General features: G+C 46.5%; 2 pseudogenes; both read right to left on the bottom strand.

Annotated features, from left to right (window-relative positions):
• Positions 1-5,611: 5,611 nt before the first annotated feature.
• Positions 5,612-5,756, bottom strand: LOC147995913 (5.8S ribosomal RNA; annotated as a pseudogene).
• Positions 5,757-6,827: 1,071 nt separating this feature from the next.
• On the bottom strand, positions 6,828-7,731 carry LOC147995912 (18S ribosomal RNA; annotated as a pseudogene; the record flags this gene model as incomplete).
• Positions 7,732-10,952: the final 3,221 nt, after the last annotated feature.

The raw sequence follows: 10,952 nt of genomic DNA, 5'->3' as shown, positions 1-10,952 counted from the left end.
AAGGGACTGCAGGGTAATTCTTAATTTGCTGTTGTCACCCAGTATGTATCTTATATACTGATATTAACCAAGAAAAGATTAAGCTGAAGAGTGTTTATCCATAGTTTTAACTTTTGTTATATTTTAATTTAATTAACATGCTTTTGTAATTTTACATAAAGTATCCAGATTCGTGGGATTCTAGAATCACCCATGACAAAAAACTTTTCAGCATGTCTGAGAGAGAGAGACATCAGACTGGAAGAGTTCTCGTGCAATGGCCCTCCAGCCAGAAGCTGGAACACAGATGCCCTTCAACAGAGGAATGGATACAGAAAATGTGGCATATTTACACAATGAAGTACTACTCAGCTTTTAAAAACAATGACTTCATGAAATTCCTAAGCAAATGGATAGAACTAGGAAATATCATCCTGAGTGAATTAACACAGTTAGTATATACTAGTCCAAGGCTTTGAATACCCAAGATACAATTCATAGACTATATGATGCTCAAGAAGTAGGAAGAACAAAATGTGTACACTTCAGTCCTTTCTAGAAGGGGGAACAAAACACTCAAGAGGGAGGGGAATATAGGGACACAGAGTGGAGCAGAGACTTAAGGAAAGGCCATCTAGATGCTGCCCCATCTGGGGATCTATCACATATGCAGCCACCAAACCTAGTCAGTATTGCTGATGCCAAGAATTCCTTATTGATGGGAGCTTGATGTGGATGTCTCCTGAGAGACTCTCCCAGAACCTCACTGATATAGACAAGCATGCTTGAAGCCAACCATCGAACTCCATGGGGACTCCAATGAAGGAGTGAAGGAAGAGCTGAAATGGTTTGCAAACCCATAGGAAGAACAACAATATCAACCAACTAGACTTACCAGTGCTCCCAGGGATTAAACTACTAACCAAATAGTTCTCATGTAAAAGCCTATTGCTTCAGTTGCATATGAAGCAAAGGATGGCATTGTCTGGCATCAATAGGAGGAGAAGCCCTTGGTCCTGTGAATGTTCCTTTCTCCAGTGCAGGGGAATGGTATGCTATTGAGGTGTGAGTGGGTGGATGGGAGGAAAAGCATCCTCATGGAAGCAGGGGGTGGGTTGTGGGAGAGTGGGTAACTGGGCAAGGGAATAACATTTGCAATGTAAATATATAAAATATCAAGTTAAAAAATGTTACCACTGCTCTTAATAACCCTATATAAGTTTTTAAAATCCACTTGCCAAAATTCTTACTAAGTCTGTTTTGTGTTCACACATGGACTATGATGGATTAACACCATATCTGGGAATATCTTCTCAATATTAGACATAACATCTGAATATGTGATTATTTATATCCATTTATTGTTAAAGAAGAATCCGGTGCCAAAGAAAATTTCCTCTTTTTTTGATTAGCATGGAAATTATATTCAAAATAAGCTAATAAAATAAAGGATACCTGAGTGTATACACATTCACATACATATTCATATATATGAATATGTTTGTATATATGTATACATGATGTAGGCCTCCTTCACAGGGCATCTAGGCCTTAACAGTTCCCTCAGGCCTACACATTTCATCTAGGCCTTCATGTTTTCTCTAGACCTTTAACAGCCAGCAACTTTGCCCTCTGAGCCATCAGTCTACAGAGGAATTCATAGAGAAACCCTGTCTGAAAAACTAGGGGAGGGAGGCATACAGATTAACAGATTGATTGCTCTCTCTCTCTATCTATCTATCTATCTATCTCTCTCTCTCTCTCTCTCTCTCTCTCTCCCTCTGTGTGTGTGTGTGTGTGTGTGTGTGTGTGTGTGTGTTCAACTGAGGAGGCACTTGCAAATAAATGTTTTCCCCTCCTCTGTAAGCCAGTCCACCCCAATACTGCCTTCCCTTTTCCTTAGTTTGTATGGTTTATTCCAAGTTAATTGTATCTGTTTCTTTAATCTTCTTCATTTCTTTAGTTGAGTCAGGGGTCTTTGCACATAAGCCCTGGAAATCAGTACCTGGATCAGGTCTGCAGCCTGCTCACAGGGTTCTAACCACCTCCACCACTCAAGTGATGCAATTAAAGACATGCGGCACCGCACCTGGCTTCTTTTCACTGCACATTTACTTTAGTTGCAAGGTTCATTCAGTTCTGAGAGTGGAGGGAGGGAAAGAGGGAAGAGAGACAGAGAATGACAGAGACAGTGACAGAGAGGGAAAATTGTAGGTTATTGTTCCTTCTCTTCAATCACTGTCAGTTGTTTGCCATCTTGGCAACCATGCCCCGAAACCCTACCTTGGGTAAGATAAAGCATAATGGCAACAACCATATAATTCCTGCTTAGTCGCACTGAACACCTCAGTCATCACTACCTGTGGAGAATTGCAAGGGGGCCCCTCTGATCTAGAGAGTAGTACCCTTGAATGAAATGAGAAGCACAACAAGCATTATATGTTTGAAATATAATACGTGGAAAGAACTACATGTGTGGATTTACAGACAGAAAGACAGAGAGACAGACAGACACACAGACAGACACACAGACAGACACACAGACAGACAGACAGACAGACAGACAGGACAGACAAGACAGAACAGGACAGGACAGAACAGGACAGGACCGGAGAAAAAAAACAAGAACACAAACAAAAACTCATAATGGAAGTACGGTTCCAAATAGTCTCTGTCTGCACTGTCGCTTTAGTTTTGGTGGTCCAGCTTATAAAAGCTTATACATGGATGGTTTTGGGAAATGCTGCTGGGTGTTCGGTTCAGGTCCAGGATTATTGCAGGTAACTAGACAACAAAGAAAGCAGTAGACTGACTTCTACAGTGTTTGGTTTCTGAGTGTGTTATCACACAGAAGAACCTACCAGAATATGTAATGAATTCCGGCAGTAACAGCAGAAACAACCAATGAGAAAGTGTCCTTATAATATTAGTAACTGCAACAAAATGGCAGACTAGTTAGGTAACAGTTACCTAGCCATTAACTAATCTGACATAGGCCTTCTTCACATTGCATCTACATAGGCCTTCCTATCTTCCTCTCCAGTGCTGAGACCAAAGAGAGATCAAAGTCAGGCATCACTGTGGGTGCCTTCCTTTTCATTTTTTTCTTTCATCCTAGGAAGTGTGTGTGTGTGTGTGTGTGTGTGTGTGTGTGTGTGTGTATGTGTATGTGTGTGTGTGTGTGTGTAGAGAGAGGGGGGGGAGAGGGAGAAGGAGAAGGAGGGGGCAGAGGGAGAGAGAAAGACAGAGAGCTTTAAAATCAGCACTCAAGACTTTTTTCTTCCTATCCCTATCCCAATCCCCCCAAACAGCAGTAAAGCCACCAGCACCAGAGACAGAGAAAGATGAAATCTCTAGTCTGAAAAACTAGAGGAGGGAGATAAACAGATATCTCTCTCTCTCTCTCTCTCTCTCTCTCTCTCTCTCTCTCCATCTCTCTCTCTGTCTTCCTCATAATTTGTTAAAGTGTTCCCTTTGTGCTGTGTGGATTCTACTTTATTAAACAAGTTTCACATCGTACTAGCTCCTAAGAGGAGTCAACAGTCTCTTGGCGTGCAGGCAGTTGTTCCCTGCTTTAAATATTTTTTGGTGTTTGTTTGTTTGTTTGTTTCAAAACCCATGGCCTGCCTTCCTTCAACAGATCCAAACCCAGTACTCCAAGGGAAAAATGGAATCAAGTCCGAAGTCACTGGCATTTAAGTCATCTGCCATTGACAGTCATAGGAGATGGGAATATCATGCTTTCTCCAATGGAGAATCACCTGGGTATGCATCAACGACATATAAGGACAGGCTTGGGGTACAACGGGGTGGTGGATGGGGAGGAAGGATCTGGAAAGAGCTTTGTGATGGGAAACTATGATCAGAATGTTGCATAGAAAACAAAATTTGTACTTAAAAAAAAAAAAAAAAGCTCCCGATATCTATCCAAAAAGGAAAGAAAAAAAAAAAAAAAAAAAAACCAACAGCACAACTTTACTACCTGCAAATGTTCCATCTCCCTGTATCCAACCACTCCACTCCCAGATAGGTAGATGATAGTTTGCACTTCTGTCCCAGTTGTGCTATCGAGGTCAATAAAAAGGGAACCACCTCTGTGGTTATGTTTTACACACACGAAATGAAATAAAAGGAGTGGATACACGTGCCTGGCATTTTAAGATGCTCAGTTTCTTTGCAAGCTTCATTTTGTTTCATTCTTTTAAAGGTTTATTTATTTATTTTCATTTATATGAGTACACTAAAGCCCTTTTCATATACACACACGGCAGTAGAGTACACGGGATATCCCTTTGCAGAGGGTTGTGAGCCACTATATGGTTTCTGTGGAATGAAACTCAGGACCTCTGGAAGAGCAGAGCAGTGAGTGCTCTTAACCTCGGAGTCATCTCTCCAGCCCTTCACAAGCTTTATTTAACTAAACATTAATCATGAATCAGAAATGCCAAATCCTGTAAATATGGTCCAGATTCAGCCTTACTTAGAAATCCAGACCTAACAGGGCAAGGCTAGGATTTGAGAGTGAGCAAAGGGAGTCTTCCTCTTTCCCTGAGGGTGTGCTCTCAATTCCATTACCATTTCCAAACAGCTGGGTGTGAGTCTAACTAAGGTTTTCTTCAGTCATTTGCCCTGAGCGAGAGCACTGAAAGGACAGCAAGGGATCAGACATTCACACTGAAATCATCACTCACTGATTTCTGGCAGAAAACTTGCCCCACCCCCCTAAAGAGGCACTGCCTGGCTCAGCACTGAAGCAAAGCATGCTAGGGCAGAAGCAGTATTTCCCTGACAGACCTTCAGGGACATGCATATTCTCCAGCCCCACCCCACCCCCTCTCAGCTAGCTCCTGTCCACCCCTTCCCCTTCCCCCACATACAGGCAGTAGACCTCCTGTGCGTGAGTGGTGGTGGTGGTGGTGGGGAAATGGAAATATCTCTTGAGAGAGAGTTCGGGTCTCCCAAACAAATAAATAACTAGAAACTTCATTTATTTACTTTATTTCATTGAGCATACAGTGGAAGAGGGAAAAGGAACAGGGAAACTACGCCAACTGGTAGAGCTCCTTCCATTTTGTTTCAAAAAGGAAAAGTCAAAGAAACAACACTACCTGGTTTTCATGAAAGGAACAGAATGGTAAAAGTTGAAACATCGGCTCGCCACTTAATACTTTGGCTTTTAATAAAAGGGGCAACAGATCTACCTCCTATTTGGTAAAAAAGAGAATAAAAACCCACAAAAACGTTCTGTCAGCCAACTTCCCTTTAAACCTCTGTTAAACAGGAAGACTGGTTTCTTTAAACATCATTTTAAATACTTAAATATGTATTTGTGTGTGTGTGTGTGTGTGTGTGTGTGTGTGTGTGTCTGTGTGTCTGTGTGTGTGTCTGTGTGTCTGTGTGTCTGTGTGTCTGTGTCTGTGTGTCTGTGTGTGACTGTCTGACTGGCCAGTCACCGACAGGGGGGGCATCACCCTCCAACCCTACCCCAGGTCCCACCCGGGCGCCCCCACCGCACCCCGTGCCCACCGCCTGAGCGCCCGCCGACACCCCCCCATTGGGAGGAGCGGGGAGGGTGACAGCGGGACTCGTGGAGGGGGAAGAAAGTCGCGTGGGTGGAGAGGTCGGGAGGAACTGGAACTTGTACAATTCCCTTTCTGGGAGGGGGTCTTTCACGTTCATAGTTTCCATGATCAATGTGTCCTGCAATTCACATTAATTCTCGAAGCTAGCTGCATTCTTCATCGACGCACGAGCCAAGTGATCCACCGCTAAGATTCTTATTGGTATCCGGGGTGTGAACGGACTCCTATGGGTGCTAACAACAGCACCAGCTCCCCTGCCCGCCCCTGCTGCACTGGAAGAGAGGGGCCAACTGCGAGGCGGCTGCACCTCAGGCCGGCCAGTGGGAAATTAAAGGATACTTGTGAAAAGAAAAAAAAGACAGGGTCCGGAACGGAAAGGCGGGACACAAGGGACATGGGACGCCTCGAACCCAGCACCCAGCGGCGGCCAGCCAATGGGCGGGCAAGTCGGGGCGCTCGGGCCGGGACCCCACGGGCCCCCAGAGGGTGCCCGCGACATGGCCCCCCGACCGCCTCCTCTGGAAGCGCTGGCGGCAGGAGGGTGCCCGCTGAGTCTCAGGGAACACCAGGTGGAGGGAGGAAACGGGAAGCCCTCCTGCGGACGACCGAGGGGCGGGAGGGCGACCCCTCCCCCGGGGTCTTTAAACTTCCGTGCTGGAACAGGACAGCTAGGTACCCAGACAGGAGCGGGGCTGACACGTGAGGCCCAAAAGGCTGGGCGGGCTGCGAGAGCCCACCCGTGGCACAGGGACCCCCTGCACGCGACAGAGACACCCTGGCACCTTCAGAGCGGGAGAGATGTGGCGGAGGGGCGGTAGGTGCTGTGAGGAGAGTGAGCGGGTCCGGGCCACCATGTACCGCCCCCCTCCCCCCCCCCCCCAGTGCACACGAGATGAGATCACGGAGCCGGTCCAGAAAGAGGCACAATGACCTCGGTACACCGAGGGCCTTGGCTGGCCAGCGGGCAAGGGAGGTGCTGGCGGCAGAAGCAGCAGTGGTGGAGGCAGAGGCTGGCGCACGGAGGCAAGGATGTAGGCAGAAGAGCAAGGGAGAGAGAGAGAATGGAGGAGGTCCCTCGAAGGACCAGACCTGACACCCTCCCCGCACCGCTCCTTAACGACCCCCGCCTTTCCCGAAACGCTCACTTGGCCGGTGGCCATGGCACAGGCCACGAATGCAACCGGGACCCGGGGACGCGCCTCCCAGTGAGAGGAGGGACTCACACAGGCCCAAGAAAGGACCAGACACCCCCTCGGCCTTCTCCATTAATGATCCTTCCACCAGTTCACCTACAGAAACCTGGTTATGACTTTTACTTCCTCTAGATAGTCAAGTACAACCTTCTTCTCAGCCCTCCGACAGGGCCATGGGCCGATCAGGCCTCACTAAACCATCCAATCGGTAGTAGCGAATGGTGGTGTGTACAAAGGGCAGGGACTTAATCAACGCAAGCTTATGAGTGGCACTTACTGGGAATTCCTCGTTCAAGAGGAATAATTGCAATCCCCGATCTCCATCACCAATGCAGTTCAATGGGTTACCCGTGCCTGCCTGCATAGGGTAGCACACGCTGAGCCAGTCAGTGTGGCGCTAATGCAGCCCCGGACATCTAAGGGCATCACAGACCTGTTATTGCTCAATCTCAGGTGGCTGAACACCACTTGTCCCTCTAAGAAGTTGGGGGACGCCGACCGCTCAGGGGGTCGCGTAACTAGTTAGCATGCCAGAGTCTTCTTCCTTATCGGAATTAACCAGACATATCGCTCCACCAACTAAGAACAGCCATGAACCACCACCCACGGAATCGAGAAAGACCTATCAATCTGTCAATCCTGTCTGTGTCCAGGCCGGGTGAGGATTCCCGTGTTGAGTCAAATTAAGCTGCAGGCTCCACCCTTGGTGGTGCCTTTCCATCAATTCCTTTAAGTTTTAGCTTTGCAACCATACTCCACCGGAACCCAAAGACTTTGGTTTCCCAGAAGATGCTTGTCTATCATGGGAATAACGCCACCACGAACCCATTCGGCATCTGTTTAGTTATGTACCCCCATTTGTTTTTCTTTTTCTTTGTCCATTACTCTTTCTTTTTCTTTCATTGGGGGAGGGGATTGTTTTAATTCACATTTTAAATATTATCCCCTTTCCTGATTTGTCCTCTAGAAACCAGCTATTATTTCCCCTTATGCCTCCTGTTCTATGAGGGAAGTTCCTCAGTCACCCACTCACTCCTTGCAAGCTGCCCATTCTGACAGTTCCCTACACTGGGGCATCAAGCCTTGACAGGACCAAGGGCATTTGCTCCCATTGGTGCCTGAAAAGGACATCCTCTGCTTCATATGCAGATGGAGCCATAGGCTCATCCTTGTGTATTCTTGGGATGGTTGTTTAGTCCATGGAAGATCGAGGGCAGGGGTTTGGTTGGTTGATATTGTTCTTCTTATGGGGTGGCAAACCCCTTCAACTACTTCAGTTCTTTCTGTAACTCCTCTCTTTGGAACCTTGTTCTGAGTTCAATGGTTGACTGCAAACATTCTCCCTTCTTCCCTCCCTCTCTTCTTCCCTCCCTCCCCACACCACTCTATGTTTGTATGTTTGTGTGTTTCTGTGTCTCTCTGTATGTGTGTGTGTGTCTGTCTGTCTGTCTGTATGTATGTCTTTCTAAGTGAATGTCACTTTTCTTTTCTTAGATAAAGTGATGAGATAAGAGTCTTACCCAAGCAATGCAAATATGTCGTTTAGGCTGAGGCCAGAGTATTTTTTTCCTCTGTTCTACTATTTATAGACCTCTAGCCTCCATGTAATCCAACCTTCCAAGCTGACTGATTCAATATGGTTTCTCTTGGCATCTTCATGAGATGTTCTGCTTGGACTCACATTAACTTGGACAATGTGTTACAATCTTCTGGATCCTTCTAAAACTCCAGCTTTTTCTGTTTTCCCCAGTGAATAGTTGTTCTCTCAGAACCTGAATCTGTAAAAACATGTCCAGAAAACTTCCGTAAACACATGCCACACACCACAAATTCTCTTTCTTACTCTACTTCTCTCTGTCTTTCTTTTGTTTATTTTTGTCTCTCTTTTTCTACTCTTGTGCATTCTCTTATTCCTAAGCTGTTCTCATGTGAATTGGGTGTATTTTATCTGTGATACATTCTGTCACTTTTTTCTTTGAATTACTACTTTATCTGGGCCTCAATTATACGACACTTCAAACATGGCTACTTCCTTATATAAACTAACCTTACAACGTACAATCATTTTGCTAATATTTATCTACCTAGTTCTTACTGGGACCTATTAGTTGTAAAGAATTAACCTTTCAGGATGCCTATATTTATGGCAGAATCTTTCTGTCCTTTCATATATGATGTCCTGTGTCTCAAAGATGAGGGTATTAGAATAAAATTATTTTTCACATTTTCTAGAAGGTTGAAAGATTCAACTTAAGTCTTATTTTATGATCCGATTAGCAGCCATCAGTCCAAAACACAAAGTCACTAAAACAAATCCTAGTTGCATTGAAAAGAAAATTATACAGATTTAAGGTTTAAAAATATGAAGTTAAAAGAGTAAGTTTCAAAATTCACAGACTCAGAACTGAAACAGGCTTGGGCAGGTCAAGGCAGGCCCAGGCCCTGTGGGGCCTGCCTCGCCGTTAAAACTGACAGACCACAAAGATAAGGAAGATGGAATGCAGAACCAGCCCGAGGTATCGGAACTGACTCATAGGCCATCTGGCAGGAAGGGATAAGCCCCTAGCCCCTGACATTCCGGACTCTTTTGCTGCGTAACCCTGCATCCGCGCCTCATTTGAATCCACCAATCAAGTCCCTGTAACCATGCATCTGCTTCTGTACACCCGCTTCTGCTTCCCCAAACCCTATAAAAGCCCCATGCTGGAGCTGCTGGGCGCACAAGTCCTCCAAAGAGACTGTGTGCCCGCAGGTACCTGTGTTTTCCAATAAACCCTCTTGCTGATTGCATCCAAGTGGACTCGGCCTGGTCGTTGGGCTTGGGGATCTCCTTCCTGAAGGAAGATTTTCTCTGAGGGTCTTTAATATGGGGGCTCGTCCGGGATTTGGAGATCCTCCGCCCAGAGATCACTGACCACCCACCGGGAGATAAGCTGGCCGGCGTTTGTCTTGTCTGTTGTCTGTTGAGTCTTGGTCTTGTCCCGTGAACGATCGATCAATAGGCTTAGATCTGGGGACTATCTGGGCGGGCCAGAGAAGAGGCTGACGAGCTCGGACTTCTCCCCCGCAGCCCTGGAAGACGTTCCAAGGGTAGTTGGAGGAGAGGGAGATCCGGATCCGTGGCACCTCTGTCCGTTTTTGGAGGGATCCAGACCCTTGATGACTCCGTCTGAATTTTATTGGAGTAGAGGATCCAAGACCCTCGCTGACTCCGTCTGAATTTTTGGTTTCAGTTTGGTACCAAAGCCGTGCAGCGCGTCTGTCTGTTACTTGTTTGACTGTTGGAAGTGTTTGTGAAAGAGCATACCCCTAAACGGGGAGCCGTGTCTCTCGCTCCGATCGCGGGGTGGGGTGCCCCCAGGAATCACGAGTAGCCATCTTGATGTAACAGCAAGAGGTAGCTTTATTTGCGGGATCCCGGGTCGATACGTATCCCACATAGGAGACAGAGGAATCGACCCCGAGCTCCCAAACTCAGGGGTTTATATAGGGGAGGTAAGGGGCATTCGCCCGGTTACACATGATTGGTCAATTCAAAAGGTGCACGGTTACTTTCGGCGCGAAATGACATCAGCAAGGAGTACGTGCTCTCTAGCAGCTCGGCAGTGTGGGTAGGGTGGCTTATCTCACTCAGGAGGATGACACACTTCTGGGGAGTGGAGGAAGGGGAGGGGGTGGCTACGGATGGTCAATGTCCTTGGGGCTGATGGCTGGTCCAGCAGGTCCTATCTCTAACACCCTCTCAGGCATGTCCGGACCTTATTTATGACTAACTTCTTGAAATTTTAATTCCTCATTCCCCACTTCCTTTTGGGGAGTAGTTCTAATCCTAGGAGTACACAATAGGCTCAGTATTTAGGGGCTCCTCACTTCGTAAAGCCTGATATTGTTGTCTTAGCATAAGAACATGTACGGCACTAATCTGTTCTTTGACAAAGGTTATGAGATGATTGATGATACAGGGCCCTAAAGTGAACAGGAGGAGCAGAATCACCAAGGGACCTGCTAAAGCTGACAACAGGGTGGTGAGCCATGGGGACTTATTGAACCAGTTCTGAAACCAGTTATCAGTGGCCTCTTGTTCCCGTCGTCTCTTATCTAACCTCTCTCTAAGTTTAGCCATGGAGTCTTTAATAGTCCCTGAATGATCAATGTAAAAGCAACATTCCTCCCTCAGAGCAGCACACAGTCCTCCTTC

The sequence above is a fragment of the Rattus norvegicus genome, chromosome 2, assembly GCF_021556685.1.
Source record: "Rattus norvegicus strain SHRSP/BbbUtx chromosome 2, alternate assembly SHRSP_T2T, whole genome shotgun sequence".
Taxonomy (NCBI): domain Eukaryota; kingdom Metazoa; phylum Chordata; class Mammalia; order Rodentia; family Muridae; genus Rattus; species Rattus norvegicus.
The sequence above is the reverse complement of the archived record's forward strand: the minus strand, read 5'-3'. Positions and strand labels throughout refer to the sequence as shown.